Source organism: Ambystoma mexicanum, chromosome 1q (assembly GCF_040938575.1).
Source record: "Ambystoma mexicanum isolate Mex_15411 chromosome 1q, UKY_AmexF1_1, whole genome shotgun sequence".
NCBI classification, from domain to species: domain Eukaryota; kingdom Metazoa; phylum Chordata; class Amphibia; order Caudata; family Ambystomatidae; genus Ambystoma; species Ambystoma mexicanum.
Window position 1 is genome coordinate 1,401,547,762 of NC_090922.1, and position 19,604 is coordinate 1,401,567,365.

Here is a 19,604-nt window from a genome sequence, read left to right on the forward strand (position 1 = left end):
TGTCCTGGGTTTTATTTTTTCTAAAGTGGCAAAATGTAAGTACAACAAAGTGTGGTATAACTTTGGTATCCGGTCAATGGGTCTGGCCCTAACCAAAGACAAATGCCTACTCTGATTTACTTATTGGGGCAAGCGGCATGGGCAAAGGTCTAGGTTTAAATGGGAAAAGAAATTCTGCCTGTGGTGCCAGCTCAAAGTACTGGATGTGATTACCATGAAATATTTAAATCCAAAATGTCTGAAGGAGAAAAAAACGAAAGTTATTTTACCGAAAATAACTTTCGTTGTTCTCTCCCCCAGACATTTTGGACAATCCCCTTCCCCCACCCCCTTACTTACCTGTGAGTGGCACACCTCCTTATGTGCCGCTGTCTCTGTTTCCCTTTGTAATGGATGCGACCGGCGCTGCAGCATGCTCTTTTCTATTTTTTTGTTCTTACCTTTATTACAATGGTGTGGGGGCCGCTGCCAATGTCTACTCTGATTGGTCTAGTGGGGAATGTGGCATGGCCGAAACCCATGCCCCATGGATTGTGCAGACTGGCCATGGCTGCAAGCCATGAACACTGGACATTGGCAACATTATGAGGGTAAAGTGGACACTGAACTAGGATGCTGGGTAGGTGCAGTGGATAACTGGGATGGTTTGGTGGGGCTAGGGTCATGGACGCAACTCCTGCCCTAAGCAATACAACCATGACAATGTTTTTTCAGTGAATTTCATAGGTCTGTATTAGTGCAACTTAACCATAACAACATGGCTTTTTGCAAGTGCACGCTAATTTCCTACAACTTACTAATATCAGACTTACCCCAATATTGCAACATTTGTGTCCAATTTTCACCTTAAAACTCTATCATTCCCGACCTTTTAGCATCAGTTTGAACACTTGTATACACTTTTTGCAACTTCTTACACTTTTTGTGGGTTCGGTGATGTCTATGAACGTCTGACATCATTGCGGATTTACCAGACATCAGCTATTGCCATCCCTCCGCCCCAAGAGCCACCGTCATCATCACCACCAGCTGGAGGACATACACAACAAAAGAAGCATAGTACTTAAAAAAAAACAATGAAGAGGACCAAGAAGATGAGAAAGAGGAAGTGCCTACCTCTAGCACACAGAGAGAATCATGGGTGTGGCTGTTCTTTACCACTGTTGGGAATGTACCAAAGGCCAAAGCTACAAAAGTGAAATGCACTGAGTGCAACTTTGTTCTCTGTCGGGGACTAACTGTACAATACTCCTATGGGACCATCTCCATGCGCTGCCACACCAAATCCAACCACTGCAATGCTCTCAATTTTCTGTCCCAAATACCTTTCTCTAGCATACAATAAGGACCATAATCAATGGACCTTTATAACTATCCGCGGTCTTCACAGTCCCCTTTCCAGGCCATTGATCATTAACAGACCTGCATGTGCTGTGCACACCATCGCAGAGGGCAGCCCATCTACCCTTTTTTATTTTATATTTGTAACACTCCCTCAACGCCTGCTTTTAGACAGTCACACATCCATCCACCAATCACTTCCAAAATCTGTACATATAACCCTATGACTGTATTGAGCTTCCACACATCAACTGCCACTTAACAATCTTCTACAAATCTTTAGCATCTGCACTTCCCTTACTTATACAAATAAATATGCATTGTGCAGTGAGAGAAGTACATAGAAGGGGCAGTACCGATGGGCAAGTGCTCATGAGAACCCAGAAGGGAAATGCCAAGAGATGCAACGGTGGGATGCCACTGGCTAACTACTGTGGTAGAGGATGCCCAAGGGTGGGATGCATCTTAACTGTAACATCCCTTTTAACAACGTTTTTTTCTATCAAATTGCTAGGTTTTTATAAGTGAACATGTTTCATGCTGTTACATCATTTTGTATAAGTTATTAATAATTCTCCTTTTCATATATATTAAAGACGTATAAACCTTCTTTAAAAAACACATTTTTTGCAACACTTACTTAGGTCTGTCGTTATCAGCAATGCATACTGGGGATGCAAATCATCACTCAATTGCCTACGGCATAATGCTCAGACATAGCCCCAGCCTAACCAAACCACCCCTATTAGTCACTGCACCTACCCTGCATCCTACCTCAGTGTCCAATTTACCCTAATAATATAACCAATGGATAGTGCTCATGGGTTGCAGCCATGGCCAGTCTCCAAATCCATGGGGTATGGGCTTGAGCCATGCCACATTCCCCAATAATCAAATCAGAGTAAACATTTGCATTTGCCGAGGTCCAGGCCCACTACCCAGACACCAAATGTATATCACTAGTGTTTCTACTTACATTATTACACTTTGGAAAAAATAAAACACAAGACATATTTCCAAAAACATGCTTTTAGGTCCTTGCTAATGCTCGTCGCGCAAGTTTTTTGTAATCTAGTCCACAACTGCAGTCTGTAACCGCAAGCATAATATATTTTTGACATTCAAACCTACTGATTCACCCATGCTGCATGCCCCAATAAGCAAATCACAGTACACATTTCTCCTTGTTGACAGCCAGGCTCATTGTCCAGACACCAATATTATATCACTGTTTTGTGTACTTATATTATTACACTTTAAAAAGAAAATACATGACATATTTGCAAAAGCATGCTTTGAGGTTTTTGCTGACCCTTCTCGGGCAAATTTGATGCAATCCCATCCAGCATTTCAACCTGGACCCAAAAGCAGATTTCTTTTCTACAATTCAACCTATCAAAATTTTGAAAAACGTTACCACATAGTCAGACCGTGTCGGCCATACCCACTTTAACCCCATTGATAGTCCCTCGTGGTCATGGCCAGTACCCAAATTGTCCAGGTCATAGCCTGATTGTCCGGGTCATGGTCTGTGGCGATGACCCGGACAATCTGCCTACTGTCCATGGCCACAGGCTATACCTCAGTCACCAATGGTATATCAATTTTTTCTGTACCTACATTATGACACTTTTCAAAAAAGAAAACACAGACATTTTTGCAAAACCATGCTATCAGGTCCTTGCCAATGCTCATTGCATGGGTTTGCTGCAAGTTCAAATATGTCAAAATGTACATACATAGAATAGTCATATAGCTTAGCCCCCACGTGACAAAATACATTCAGACTTTTGTGAGAAATCAGTAGGTGTCTCCCCAACTAGTCCCGGAGATCTGTCATCCAGGTGGCCAGTACACGGCCATCACTTTTGGATTCAGTTCCTGGGGCGGACCAGTGTGGGAGGATCACCTGCGTGAGTGGTCCCTGTGGAGTGGCAGTGGGACACCTTGTGGCGAGACACGGTATCCCCCCTATTATCCCTTTGACTAATCCTACCACGTAGGATATCTGTGGACTTTAAATCCCCCCTTCCCTTCACAAACACTGCTACACAGACAGCACACTCTGGGGGAAAACAGACTAGTATCCGAACAATGTACCGGATATGTCCCATTACAATGGTTAGGCAGAGTCAGGCAATGGCCGTTAATGACTGGCATCTGATCTCCATTGAACTTCCCCACACGGATAAAAGGCAGTGCATGAGAGCAAACTTTGAGTGAGGCAGAGCAAATGAAGGAGCAGTTTCTTCCAGGCCATGGCTGAATCGATGGAGAAAGACGACAGGTTCAGAAGAGAGAGAAAGGAGGGAGATGCCCTTCAGCTTTTCGATGAGTGATCTTTCTACTCTTGAGGATTTGAAAGCAGCACCTGTAAAACCAGGAAGTGAAGCAAGAAAATCCAATTCTGTGTGTCCGAGATACCCAGCGCCTCCTGCATGACTGGCTGAGTCAGGGAGGAACAGCAGCAGCTGCAGTGGTATCCTCCTTAACTCCCTGTCAAAGCCGAAAGCAGAACCTTCAAAACAAGCAGTGAGTCAGAAGGAACTGTACGAGGCTGGTCTATGTTTAAATGAAGTTACGAGCTGCGACCATGTATCCTCAGGGGATGAACGTTGAAGTGTTTGATGAAAGACGCAAGTAAAATACAGAAAGCTGATAATGTGTGTTGAACTTCTATGAGATAAGCAAAAGATACACGTTTGCAGAGTGGTCCAGCACGGCGTGGGTGCTTAATCAAAGGTCTCTGGCGAAAGGTGTCTTACAAAGAAACACAGCAGCGAAAACTTTGTATTGGAATAGCGACATTGCAGATAAAAATATGATATGAGAACATCAAAGTGGTCATGTGAGGGTCTGAGAAAAATACTTTGCACAATCGAAAGTCTTCAATATGAGTGAACTACTCATTAAAGAAAACCCTACCAAGGCCCGAGCCCGGCTAAGGGAGGCCTATTGGGGTTGTAAGTCAGAAGTGGGTCCGAGCATGGCTGAGGGAGACCTATTGTGCCTTTAGTTGTCAAAAAGGGCCCAAGCACAATCGAGGGAGATCTGTTGAGACAATGGGCCTCATTACAAGTATGGAGGTAGCCATGCCGCTTTTAGCGGCATGGCTACCCCCATACCGGTTACCGGGTCTGGGTTCCTTGAATGGGCAAATACCGGGCCATTCCGACCTTGGAGGGCCCAGTATTTCAGCATTCAAGGAACCCGGACCTGGTACATCCCCATTCCCATTTGAGTGCCCATAGGGCTCAATGGGAATGGGGAGGATGCTAACAACGGGCCCCTTAATGACAGGCCCGTTGTTAGCATCCTGGTCTGCTCGTGGGACCCGATAAGGATGACTGGTTTTACGAGATGTCCTTAGCGGGTCCTGCCAGCAGACCTCGTAATGAGGCGGTAGAGGGTTAACGGGGCTGGCAGCTCTACCTGCACCGTTAACCCTCTACCGCCTTCCTCGTAATCAGGCCCATTGTGTAAGAAGAGGGTTTGAGCCCGGGTGAGGGAGACCTATTGTACCTTTGAGTTGTAACAAAGAGGTCTGAGCCGATAGAGGGAGACCTACATTGGATAAGAAGAGGCTCCAAGCTCAGCTGAGGGAGACCCTAAGTGAATGTTATACCTGAAAATGAATGACAGTGAACCTTTGAGGAAAGAGAACTTTAAGTGTTGTTTTAGTAACATGTGACATTCTGCGAGCGAGAGAATTGTGGAGAATGAGAGACTTTATTGCAGAAGGTCCAATTTGATTTTTGAACTGCATTCTGGTGCTCAGAGAAGCTAGAGTGTATTCTAAGCTCAAGTGTGATGCCTTATCCCATGCTGAAACGTGGGGCAGGGGACTTATCACTCATCTGTCCTGACATATTTTTTCTTGAACACTCTTTTGTATACATCATTTTCCCACAGCATTTGTATTTACAAGTAAGGATTGGCAATATATTTATTAGTATAGGCCCTTTTTATTAAGACAAGATTCCACTAGGTCTGTACTATTTTTACTTTGATGGTTGTATCTTTCTCCCATCCTTAGATTTTGGGTTAGGTAGGCATTCATACAACCAATTGAAGTACAATAAATTCCCTTGAACTGTGATCACTTGTGTCTGTCTTTACTGTTTGATACCATGCCTCCCATTTTACACAAACATTCAAGGTTGTATCTATGATCTTTCTAAAAACATTTCTCCACATTCATCAAATGGCAACAAAGTTATAAGCCATCTAAAAATGTTGAGACCCACCCTCTAATTTTGTCCTCTCTTAACAATATCCGACCAAACTTTGCACAAACATTCATACCTAGGTCTTAAATCACATTGCAAGCTTTTGTCCATATTCCTCAAATGGAACCTCATTTATAAGCATGTAATATATTTTGGGACCCCCCTCTAGTTGTATCCCTCTTGGCAAAACAGCACCAGACTTTGCAGAACCATTCAGAGACAGGTCTAGAGTGACATTCCAAAATTCCATGCAGATTCATTGATTGGCGCCAAAGTTATAAGCCATCCAAAAAACTGCTTTTCGCCAACCCTGTAATGCAGAAATAGGTATCGATATCCCTGAACATCACAGGACTGACCCAGACATCGGAGATGAAAAAACAATAGTTTTGGGACTTTTTAAGGCCATATCCCATTCCATCACTCCTCACCTCCCGAGAGATTGATTCATTAGTTTAACAAGTGCAATGTTGTATTTTTTAATATGTTTCCACCACGATGTTCACAGCCACGGGCCGCTGTCCGTTAATCCGCCATGGAGGGCATTTCAAAGAATCTGATGCACCTCAAATTTTTTATTGACCAACCAGTGGGCGCATCGTCCATGGACACCACCCAGCCTTCTCAAACAATCTGAGACCTGTCTGTTGAACGAACAGGGAAGTGAGTCTGCGGGCCGAACCCAGATTTCACAAATTCTTGTTTCCTACTTTTTAGCCTTTTTTTAAAACTACTAGACCATTTACACCTAATTTACAAAAGCATGCTTTCGGAACCAAGTCACAGCTTCTGCCGCAAATCTTGTGAAAATCTGTTCAGCGGTTTGGCTGTAGGCATGAGCAAATTATTATTTCCATTGGGTCTATGTGAAAAACCCTAACATTTTGGGAGCCCCCCTATAACATTACCCCCATTCACAAAACATCACCAAACTTAAAGAAATCTATCTGACATGGCCATATACATTTTTTTGCAAATTTCCGTGAGGATTCGTCGAGGGGGGGTGAAGTTATAAGGCAGCCAAAAAGTGCTCTTCCTATGGGTTGAGCAACTGAACCATAACTACAGGGCCGCAGGCCCTGTGATATACTATATATAGCAATGTTTGTTTCTGAGAAATTTTAATATTGCCTATATTATTTTACTTTAGTTTTTTGTCCCCAGAATAGTCTGACGAGGTTCTATGTCAGGGGGTATTATATCAGGGGTGAACGCTTAATGGGTGATGAATATATCAACAGGTTATTAAAAATCATAACAAAGGTAAGACTCAGAAAGGAAGGGTCAGAGAGAGAGACAGTCAGAGAGAGACAGCAAATGGGAGGGAAGAGAGCAGAGGATGGTGGCAAAGAACAAAGCATAGGATCATCTTCAACAACTATATAGATAAAAGGGTGAAATAAGGTTAGCACGGGAAGGCAGAGGCCAGGGGATAGGAAAAGGCAAGCAGAGGGAAGAAGAAAAGGAAAGAGGTTATATCCTCTGCTTAATTCCCAAGAAAGGAAATTACCAATGTCATGTGTACAAAAGACATTGGCCCTCATTATGAGCCTGCCATTCCAGAAACAACGGTACTGGTAAGATTGCCGGTACTGTTGTATCCGGACCGGCAGACTCCGAGTTGTGCTAGTGGGTGGGTGTGACCTGGTGGAATGAAAGGCACCAGCGAGCACATCTAGCCTTTAGCACCGGCACTGTAATGAACCGTGCCAGTGCTACAGGCATCCCCATTCCCATTAAGCCCTATACGGGTATTCCGTACCCGCCGGACCCGGTAATGCTCATTCGCGGGTGATAGATTTTACGTAAGTTTGGAGGTAGCCCGCCTGTATTAAAGGCATGGCTACCTCCAAACTTTTAGTGAGGCCCATTGTGCGGAAAAGAAAGGATTGTGCATTAAGTAGACTCCTAATGCAATGTAAAGTTCATTTGCTGACACCCTTTGTATTTCAAATTCATAGTCGCTTCCTTGTGTGAACCTTTAACACATCAAGATATTTTTCGCTCCAAATGAAAGTTCCTGTCCTGAACCCAAACCTGTCAACAAAGTAGCCAAGAAGCATCCTTGTACATATGTCCAAGCTAGAAACCTAAGTGCCCTGCATTTTAGAGTTTAATCAGGTCCAGAACAAGAAAGATCCAATACTTTTCATGTCACAATTTACCATGACTAAATGTACTTACTTATATTTCTCTAATAACATGAACAATTGGGAGAAATGTAAGTACAGTGTGTCATTGTAAATATCATTGTAGGAATGGTTTAGTGTTTTCTTTGAACCTGAGAACATTTATCTTTTGTATGTTTATATGGGAGCGGATTGTATTCTTTTGTTTATAATAGATATTCAAATTTGTTTGTATACAATGGATTATCTGCACACTGTGATTGTACACATCAGCGAGCTATTAGCAGGCAGTCTGTGTTTCTTTTCTGGAAACAAGCTACCTGTATTTATGTGGATTAGTGCGGCTGACTTCCCAGCGTTGAATGTTACGGAGCCACCTTTAGTTTCATGATGAATTGCTGTAAATAAAATACTATATTCAGATTAAACACAGTTTGTTTTTTGAGATTGTGGGGCAGGTTTGTCATGGTGGGGGTTATTAAATGAGGGACATTCCCCTGTAAATACATCATATGTTAAACATTCAGATATTTGATTTAGATTGCATTCTCTACAAGAGATATAGCAGGCATATGCAGGGGTGTATCATGAAATATAGGTGTAGAATAGGAGGTAGTGTGTTTGGCAAGAAACACCGGGAGGAAGGCGAAAGAATAATGGCTGGGAGAGTTAGGTGCTGTGAGGACAGAACAGTGCAAGGGGGAATCAGTGCTGGAAAAATGATTAGACTTACCTCGTGATGGAGCGAATGGGGGAAAATGATCTAATGAGGAACACCCCAAAAGAATGGTTCAACAAGATTGAACGAATAAGCACATTAAATAAGTTATAATGAGACCCCCTTCTTGCAGTGGGAAGCACACCAGCCCAATCAGCAGTGTGGTAAGGTGATGTAGGTTTCAAAGATAAGGATCAGTCTTCTAAGGCCTTCCACATCAGCCATGATAGAGTGGGAGCTGCTGAATCACTAGTCCCATGGCGAGGATAGCAAGGAGAGGTGCTCTAGCCTCAAGGAGGGTATACTATGGAAATATCCTCAGGAGAGCAGCAAGTAAGGTCAGAATTAAGGTGTCCTAATTCTAAATGGTTCATGTAATAATGTCCCCGTAAAAATGTCTCCTGACAAAAAACTCGCAGTTTTTTGCAAAGACATTATTACATTGAACATGCGGTGGACACCCCCACAGCCCCTGATTTTTTCTTTTTTACATGATGAACAGGGGACATCCCTGTAACCCATCCCCATACATAATGTCACCATATATAATGTAGCCAATGGCTTTTCCGGGCAACATTATGTATAGGGACATTATGTATGGGGACATTATTACCTGATACCTTCTAAATGTACTTCTATGAGAAACCTTCAGAATCAACCCTTAATAAAAGCAAGGCATACTAGTATGGGGCCACAAGGCAACTGGTGAAAATGATATAGGCATTAAGGATTGTGAAGACCATGTCCACTTGGGTCGGTGATGCTGGAAAAACCTTCCAAGTGAAAGACTTCTGTCATATACATATCTGAAAAATAAATAACACTGATTTTGACAAAAAAAATTGCTTTTTCAATAAGATGGTTCATGATAGAGAAACTCCTGTAGGGTTAGGCTGGACAATTCTCAATTACAACATGGCTGCTCTATTTACCCACACACTGCACATACACGCACTCACTGCGCACAGCAAATACCAACTCACTTTGTGCATACACTGACAAGCAGTTCCTATGCTTGAACACTGTCCATACAGTTGCACTCAGCATATATTTGAACACACTTGCTTATGTGGACACACTACACACATGTCCACACATTGAACCTATACTCAGACATAGTGCAAATAGCAACACAATATGCTTACACACACACACATTGCACATTACACAGCTTTCGGTAGTGGCCGTCTAGTTATGGTTAAATTGCTCAACTCATAGGAAGAGCACTTTTTGGGTGGCTTATAACTTCACTCTCCTTGGATGTATCCATACCAAACTTTGCAAAAAAAGTATATGGCCCGGTCTGAATTGTTTTGGCCAGTTTTGTGAGGTTTCGTCAAGGGGGGCAAAGTTATAGAGGAGGTCCCAAAATATATATTTTTTTCATAGACCTAATGGAAAAACATTTTGCTCACACCTACAGCCCAAACCGCTGGATGGATTTTCACCTGATTTGCGCCAGAAGGGGCGTGCTTTTGTAAATTTGGAATAAATCCGTCAAGTAGTTTTTTTTTAAATGATCCAAATTTAGGTCCTAAAAGATTTGTGATATCTGGGTTCGGTCCGCGGAGCCATTTCCCTGTTTGGTCCGGGGACAGGCATCCGATTGGCCTAGATGGTGCTACGATGTCTGCGGACATAGGACACGGCCACTGATTTGATGGTGAAAAGTGTGAAGTGCGTCCGATTTTTGGAAATGCCCTTCATGTTGGATTCGCAGACAGTGGCTGCTGTCCACGGACATTGTGGTAAACACATATAAAAAACACAACATTGCACTTGTCCTACTTATCAAACAATCTCTGGGGAGGTGATGGGTGATGAGGATGACATATGGCCATAAGAAGCCAAAAATGGGGGGTTTTCATCCACAAAGTCCGCGGCGCTCTGCATGTTTGGGGCAGTTCTGTGATGTTCACAAACATTTAAGATGTTCTGCATTACAGGGTTGGTGAAAAGCAGTTCTTTGATGGCTTATAACTTTAGTGCCACTTGATAGAACAGCATGAGATTTAGAAATTCTATTCTAGACCTGATTCAGAATGGTAATGCAAAGTTAGGTGGAATTCTGTCAAGAGGTGGCAAAATGAGAGGGGGGGTCACAAAATATTGTAAAGGCTTATAAATGTGGTGCCATTTGACGAATCTACACAAAGGTTTGCAAAACGATTTTAGATCGAGATATAAATGTTTTATTAAAGTTTGGGGGCTAAATTAGAGGTGGGGTCTCAACATTTTTAGATGGCTTATAACTTTGTTGGCGGTTGACGAATGTGGGGAAAAGTTTTCAGAAAGATTATAGACCCAACCTTGAATGTTTGTGTAAAGTCTGAATGGATCTTGTCAAGTTGGGGGCTAAGTTATATGACTATTGTATGTAGATACATTTTGACACTTTTGAAAATATAAAACATGGGCGGATTTCAAGCAAACTCGTGTAAGGATCATTGGCAAGGACCTTAAAGCATGGTTTTGCAAATGAGTCCGTGTTTTATTTTCTGACAAGTGTCATAATGTAGTATGGCTACTGGCCATGACCGCAACGGAGAACAAATGGGGTTTAAGTGGCCATGTCCACCTGCGACCGGCTATGCGGCAAAGTTACTCGAAAGTGGTACAGGTTTGAAAGGATTAAAAAGAAATTGCTTTTGTAATATGGTCATAGGGTTCTGTGTTCGCCTACTGCAGGATGCCATGGAAAAGGGAGAGGGGCTCTGTACAGAGCCCTGCCATTCCTTTCCATGGAGACAATCTTGCTGTAGGAAGTAATATCCATTTTTTTAGCACGCCGGTTTCCCGCTTTGGGAACCAGGAGTGATAATGGTCTTAATCCCCCATCGCAGGACCTGGAATGGAGGATAATGGTCTGGAGCAATGTTCCCTCTAATTATTTTTCCCTAAGTGCAGGAATGGTTAGCTTTTGGGTGCACTTTATTTTCCATGTGCACAACTTAATAATTGGGTAAGTCACTTTGTGAGCATGCATACTTAGTGAGCTACCATCTCCGAAGAGTTTGGATTGTATATGTGATTATAAGGAGAGCATATCAACCAGTCCAAGACTTCAAGATATGTCAAAGTACCTGCCTAAAGAGCTCCAATGTGTATGCACATAAAATGCTTTTTATCGTCAGGATACACAATATGTTTAGTTGTGGCTATTCATTTGTCAACACCACCCAGAGAATGCAGAAAGTGGTTAATGCCATTGAAGTAAAACACTTTTTCATTACAGAAAACAAATATTGCTCATCACCGATGTGGTTGTAAAAGAATTCAGATAGGATCCAATTTTTGCAAAAGGAATAATGGCAACTAAAAGGAGTGTGTAAGAATACAAGCCAATAGGAGTTCATGGGCCCCTTTAATGAAGTAATTCAAGGGCCAGGGGAACATGCCTCTATTTGTGTAAGAACGGTAATTGCATCTCAATAAATGCACCACAGAATATGATCAGAATTCCTGGGTCTCTGCTCGCTATTCCCATGCATTGTCTTGTGACAAAATGTACTCAAAACAAGCAACACGACTAAAAGGCATATGATATTATTCTCTAAAAATAGGAAAATGTGACCAACAAAAACATGAAACCAAGAACATATAGAAGCCTTCCCCTTGCTTCTACCCACACAGTTCCACTGATATTTTTATTTGAACAAGTGACCAGCAGAGCATTGACATAGGTAGGAGCTCTAATAATATTAGAATATTACTGCCCGATGTGAATAGAAATTTTATGGGGAAAGAACATAAAAGCATGAAATATCCCTACTGTCAAAGCTAATTATTTTCTTACTCTTGAAAAATCATTTGATTCCAAGTAGGGAGTCAAATCGTATCAAAGCCCTGCTTTTATCCTTGATATAAGAGATTAAATGACAGGGTACATAATGCAGCTTATAGTTTTTCCCACCTTCCTCACCACAGCATAGATACAATTCAAAATTAGCCTAGCTGAGGTTTCTTCAAGAGCCTCATTGAAGAATATCACATATATTTGCCTTTTAAGTCAAAAGCAGGAATGCTTGTGCGTACAACAGATTGAGAGCTTTTTTCTTTGACTAGGGATCCTTCTTCTGAAATTCATAGATATAATTTAAACAAGAAGTATGGGGATGTTAGAGCAAAAACAAAGAGGTGATGGCTGGAAGGTTTAGAATGAATCTTAACCACTGGCATTGCTCTGGGCAACCCTCCAGACCATCGTTCTTCGCCTGCCATTACAGAAGGGGAAAGACCATATGCAAATCAGGCTTAGCCCCACCCCAAAAGGGGCAGTCCAGCCCGAACTTCTAGGTCACATCCCTTCTGCACGAGACCACAAGCATCCCAAACATGTTTTGGCCTTGTTGGGCCTCATCAGTGAGGAGTAGCTTGGGTCTCAACCTTCCAGCCATCACCTTTCTATTTTGCTAAAGTCACCCCTAGTGGGACGGGTATGCCCAGATGTGGGTCCCGAGTCTGCCGGGCCTAGAGGCCCAAGCGACTCCTCACTGATGATGCCCAACAAGGCTGAAACATGTCTGGGAATGCTTGTGGTCTCGTGCAGAAGGGATGTGACCTAGCAGTTTGGGCTGCACTACCCCTTTTGGGGTAGGACCAAGCCTGATTTGCATATGGTTTTTCCCCTTCTGTAATGGCTTGGCAGGCTGATAAACAATGGTATGGAGGGTTGCCCAGAGCTTTGCCCGTGGTTATGATTAATTCAAAATCTTCCAGCCATCACCTTTCTGTTTTGGGGATGTTAGAGGCAATAAACACAAACACACGATTATATTGAAAAGCCCTCAGCAGGTGATAATAGAAAGAAACATAAGATGCAGTTTCCTAGAGTTTCTTATCCTTTAGCAAACAAACACATTTCCTTCACTGCACTGTACTGCAAAACATCTGATTTTATTGATTTTTGAAAGTTGCTGATTTGTTCTTCATCCTGAAGAAATATTCCCTGTGCCCTTCACACGTGCCCCTCCCAGTCTCCAGTGCTACCCTCCAACACTAGTTGATGGGGCTCTGTAAAAAGTGAGGGATTCTAGTAGCAAAACACTAACAGATATTTGCATACCCACAATACTTTGCAAGCAAAAAATATTTAAATCCTCACCATGACATTATGTGCATTTTAAGAACATAAATCTGCATGTGCACAATTACTATGAAGTGAATACAATATTGTTTGCAATGTACCCCACCTTTAAATTGTTGGGAAGGATAAGTGCTCAGTGAAATTGCTTTTGTAAAGCAGCGAATTACCACATAATATGTTATGGTCTATGCCCCATGGAACTCTGAAAACATGGATAGGATGCATATTGTGTAAAAAGCATGCTAGTTCTTTGAATATATGTTGCCCTGATGCTATATACAAAAAATGCCCATACCTATTATTCCTTGTAGTCCGAGTTAATTATGTTGCAATGTTGTTCTCCTCATAAATGGTAATGTTAGCAATGCTAAAGTAGGAGACGCTGAACATGACTTTTGCCTACTCAAACTCTTTAGAAGGCAAATTGATATTTCAGTTTTATAATGCATTACCTTACAAGGGGACACTACAGAGTGCTTGTCAGACATATGTACAAAGAAGAGGAAGCATGGGATGAGGTTACACATCCAAGTAGCCTTCTTACTTACAGTCAGTATCCGATATTTGAGCTGAACGTTGGGTTACATAATCTGGGTGACACTTTTTCTATGAGTGTTTTTATATTGATTGTGAGGCTAGAAATATTCTGGCTCTTTTAGGGTGAATTAGAGTCAACACCATACGTGGCTTTTGGGTAGCACTGGCTTGAGTATAGACTAAAGGCTCCATGTCAGTCTACCTATTAAAGCAAGCATTTCTCATGTTAACCTATTGTTTTTAAATTACAAAACACACTATATACATTTTTTACTTTGGTAATATTTTTAATTTTTATTTATTTTTTCTCAGGGGTCACTTTTTAGTGCACCTAACTCCGTTCCTAAGGAAGGCGTCACATACATCTATGCCGAAACGTTGAATACACCTACCTGGGCAAAACCTGGTCAAGCGGGTGAAAGTTGGCTGTGTTTTAACTCTGACAACCACCTCATGTAGACCCCGAGTAGATTCACGGATTATCAAGTATAATCCTATAGGCTTTTTTCCTTTTTGAGTCTGAATGAATTGCATCATTTGGCAACAAATGTAACCATTGGGTTGGTTTGTCTGGTATATTGTGTATGGATTTGTTATGAGGGATCAAATGACAACTCAATTGTACCAAACAAATATGTGCATGATAAAGGACCTCATGCTATCAATTTAAATGTTTTTCTGGTTTTGTTCACTTGAGCATGTTGAGTTTATGTTGAAGTACAAACCTGGGATCATTAGCCCTTCTTTATTTCAAAAATAACCTTAATTTTCTTTGTTTATATATTTGTTGATTTATGCTAATAAATTGTGATACAGATTTTTTTGTAGATTATTGTGTTGTCATGCTTTTTTTAGGTAGCACACTGTATACACTGGTGCACTTTTTCTGTTAAAAAGATAAAGTGGAAGATAGTTCAAGCAATTGGACGGATTAATGTTCGGTGAATATTGTCGACTAACATCCATGGCCTAGTAATTAAAACTAGCATCTACAACACTTTCCTATTTAGGAGAGTGTTTGGAGGGATTTGCTCATACAGAGAGATAGGATGAAGTTAATAGTTTTGACTGACATATCCTGAATCCTTTTCCTGTTGCAACATCTACGTTTGCTTGCTTTTTCTAAGGCACCATGAGAAACAGACATTCTTGTGCTTGAACGTTGTACATATTAAAACAAACAGAAAACAAGTGGATGTAGGCACAAGTCTGGTAAACGTTTGCAGAGCCAAAGTAGGTACAGTCCCTATTCTCTTGAAATATCTGAATGTCACGGGGGGTGGAAGTTAGAGTCATAAGGTATACGTGTGGTAGAGTCAAGTACAGGAGTCATGAGTGGGGAGGGTAGCTTATTTGGTCAATGTGTGCAGGCATTCTTAGCAATATCTTCTGTTTTGGGAGCCACTTTTTCATATTAGTTTGAACCTCTTGTGGGTGTATTCTGTTTTTAGGATGTTTAGGTTTTTAAGGTCAAACTCAGATAGGAGGGCAATACATATAGGCTAGAACAGAATATCAAGACGAGTTAGTCTAATTTAGCTTCATCTTGTGAGAAAGCAAATATCAGGTACCTGCTGTGGCTTGTGCCTTATTAAAACTCTTTGAATTGGTGGGAATTGTCTGGGTGCGCTGCTAAAGTTCTTCTGAGTGGGACCCAGATGAAACCTGGGCAAGTGGAGCCCTTGTCATTTATTTATTTATTTATTTATTTATAACGCACTGAAGCCTGCAGGTATCAGGGCGCTCACAGACACACTTCACTTGGGCCGATAACTTGGGCTCCTGGGCTGTTATTCCCCGTTCCAGTCCCTGGAAAGGGGGATGAACGCCACATTAGTCCCATTAGCATAACACAAAATGCTAATGGAAATGTTGGAAAAACGTATTGAGTTTATGTAGTTCACTGAGAAATGTAAAGTAGATGGAATCTATAAGATTTTTTTGTTGTATTTTTTAACTGTGAAAGATGGTTCCTAAAGGAACCTTTATTTTGTTGTTTAAAAAAAAAAAGATTGCAGGAGAGGTTAGAACGTAAGGTGGGGAGCGAAATGAGGGAAGAGGCACCAAGCACTAGTATGGAGGGGCAGGTGGACAGGGGAAGATGTTGCGTGTGTTTTACTTCTAAGATAGTGGGCAGTATTTCTCATGCTCCTTCATTACAGCTTCAAAAGCACTTTGAAATTGTTCCCCCTGCAGAGTGGTGTGTTGCAGTATATACAGAGGACTGTTGTCTATGAAAGATATGGATCAACACCCTCTTTTATTGCTTGCAAGGTAGCTGGTGGGATTTTATGTCCCACAGAAGTAAGCTGTGTGGTTACAGTATTGGTTGAGGAAGATGATATTAGGAGGAAGACAGCCCACTACTTGCTAAGCAAGCAACAATCTTTCTGAGAGCATTGCAGTGGTTGGATTTGGTGTGGCAGTGCATGGAGGAGGTCCCGCAGGAGTATTGTCCAGGTAGTCCGCAACTGAGTACAAAGTTGCATTATGTGCATTTCACTTTTGTAAGTTTGGCCTTTTTTTACATTCCCAACAGTGGTAAAGAACAGCAACACCCATGATTCTCTCAGGGTGCTAGAGGTAGGCACGTCCTCTATCTCATCTACTTGGTTCTCTTCATTGTCTTTGGAAATACTGCACTTTTTTGTTGTGTGGGTCCTCCAGCTGGTGGTGATGGTGGCTCTTGAGGAGGAGGGATGGCAATAGCTGATGCCATTTTTAAGATAAATAGCAGTGTTGCTACTATTCTTCCAAGCATGTGCTTTGTTCTAGATTGTTTATGGATAATGAGTAAGAATAGGTGTAGGAGCTGTGCAACGGTACATTTTGAGCTTGAAAGTTCGTAGATCAGGAGAAAATGCAGTTTCGAACTGTCCTCGTAGCAAGGACCCGAACGCGAAGTGCAAACGCATTCATGGACACGGCATCACACCGCGAATGAGCTCATGGTTACGTAGCACTCGCCAGAAGGTCTGCGATGATGTCTGACTGTCACGGACGGAGAAACAGTGGAAAAGGTTGCATAAAGTCTATAGAAGTGTTAAAATGATAAATTGGACAAAAATGTTGCTATATTGGGGTAAGTATGGTATTAGTAAGTTGTAGGAAAATAGCATGCACTGGTAAAAACCCATGAAATTCTCTGAAAAAAATTGTTAAAGGGACGTTATGGTTAAGTTGCACTAATAAAAACCAATAAAATTCAATCAGAAAACTTTGTTAAAGGGACATTATGGTTAAGTTGCACTAATAAAAACCTATGAAATTCAATGACAAAACATTGTTAAAAGAACATTATGGCAACAAGCAAAACTGAAAAACCTCAGAAACTCAGGTATGGTAAGTTAAGCTACCATAACTCACGCCACCACTGTGCACTACTAAGACTAACACCCAGGACATCAAAGATGACATCACAAATGCCATTGATGACATCACTGATGACATCACCTATGAAATTAATTTTGATGAAAAGTTCAAAAGTGTTTATAATGTTGGTAACAAGATTACAAGGGTGATCAGGAGACTTATTATGAACTACTCAATCTATTAAAGAATGTACTCATATAAACAAAACTTTATATTGAAGTGTTGTTGTAAATACAGGAATCTAATCATACATAAACAAACGCAATGGCTGCAGCATGCACCATAGAAGTACAATATTTATAATTTTGTAATTTTTGATAGTATAATCATGAATGCTACCTTATCAGAGTTTTGTGTAATGTTAGACATGTAATAACTAGCTAACAATTCAAGACTTACAACACACGTCTGCTAATACAAACAACACATATGAAGACCCACAATGCATACAACTGAGAGGCACATGCAGGGAAATTAAAGTAAGGAAGAAACAGCATCATCAGAAAATGTTAATGTTAATAGTTTATCTTCATGTATACACATGAATTGTGTGTGTGAGGCCTGCCTACTGCCCCATGTATGTGCACCATGACCTGAGACCAAACCCTAAGGATAGTACTTTAAGAACACATGAAATGGTTAACGTCTCGATATACAGCACCTTTTAACAATCTGACTGTCAGTGAACAAAACCACCTGCCCTAGATATGTCAGTGAACAAAAACAAGTGGGACAGACACGTGATGTCAATGGCATTTGTGATGTCATCTTTGATGTCCTGGGTGTTAGTCTTAGCAGTGCACAGTGATGGCGCGAGTTATGTTTGTTTAGCTTACCATAACTGGCGAATTTCTGAGGTTTTTCGGTTTTACTTGTAACCATAACGTCACTTTAACTTTGTTTTTCATTGAATATATATAAATATATAGAGAGAGACAAACAGTGGCTGGCTCGGTAAGAGAAATGGTGGCAGCTAATCATTGGGGAATGTGAGGAAAGGGAGAATTCCTCTGAGGAGCTACTTCTGAAAGTGGGCCTTCTTGGCAAGGTCCGGATGTGAGGAGAGAAGAGAGAGAGGAGTCGAGGATGACACCAAGGTTTTTTGCCTCACTGGAGGGTGAAGAGAGGGGGCCCATGGAGGACAGCTACAGTGTAGGAGGGAAGGAGAGAGCAGCTGCACAAATGAGAAGGATCTCTGTCTAACTGGCATTAAGGCTGAGATCATTGGCAGTGCACTATGTCTGAATAGCAGCAAGGCAGTCAGGAATGAGAGAAGAAGAGGAGGAGGCAAAGGAGGGAAGCTTGAAGGAGAGCTGTAGGTCATCCGCATAACACTGGAAGTTATGAGAGAAGGAGGAGATCAAATGGGCTAGATGGGCCAAGTGGATCTTCTTAAGTCACACTCTGGTCATTGATTGGTTGATTTCCAGTGAAGAGGTGTTGCTTTCGTGAATACATTTGTTTATCTTGAAAGTTCTGTGGATCCCCCCTTCTCAAAATGCTACTGTTGATGAGATAGTGTAAAAAGACATTCCCAAATAACCAGCTGTGTCTTGAATATACTTTAGATAAAAATAAGTTCAAAAGGGAAACTAAAGAGTAAGTCGGAATCACTCTGTTTTACTCTTTAGTGGCACATTCCATCTTGTGAATGTGTAATATGGCATAGCACACAAGTGCAACACGGTGTGGTGCCCAGCATGCAATGTGCATGTTATGCAAAATTACTCCCAGTGTGTCACAAAATCATTGAAGACTTTGTTGCTTCCAAATGACACCAGCCTATCCTCCCCGAAAATTGACTACATGTATTTACCTACATACCACCAGGCCCCTACTTACTCCGTCCCCAGTCTCTATCCCCGGTCTATGCCTCCAGTTACTATCCCTACATCAACTAATTCATTCTCATGCAGACATCCACCCTCAATTGTAAAGGCGCCCTACCAAGAGAGTGCCTGTGTCACTGTAGTGCTAACTGTTTGCCGCATTTCCATTATAAATAACATCGCGAGTGCTCAATAACTACAATAAATACCATCCATGCCATGTGTGTCAAACGCCGCTCCATTCTTTTTAGCCAAACGCACATATTGCATCCTGGCATGAGAGCGCCCAGAATTGTTAAAGTGGAGAAAGTGAAACTGCACCAGAATTGAAACCTACATCAGACTAAACGCCAGCGATGCCTC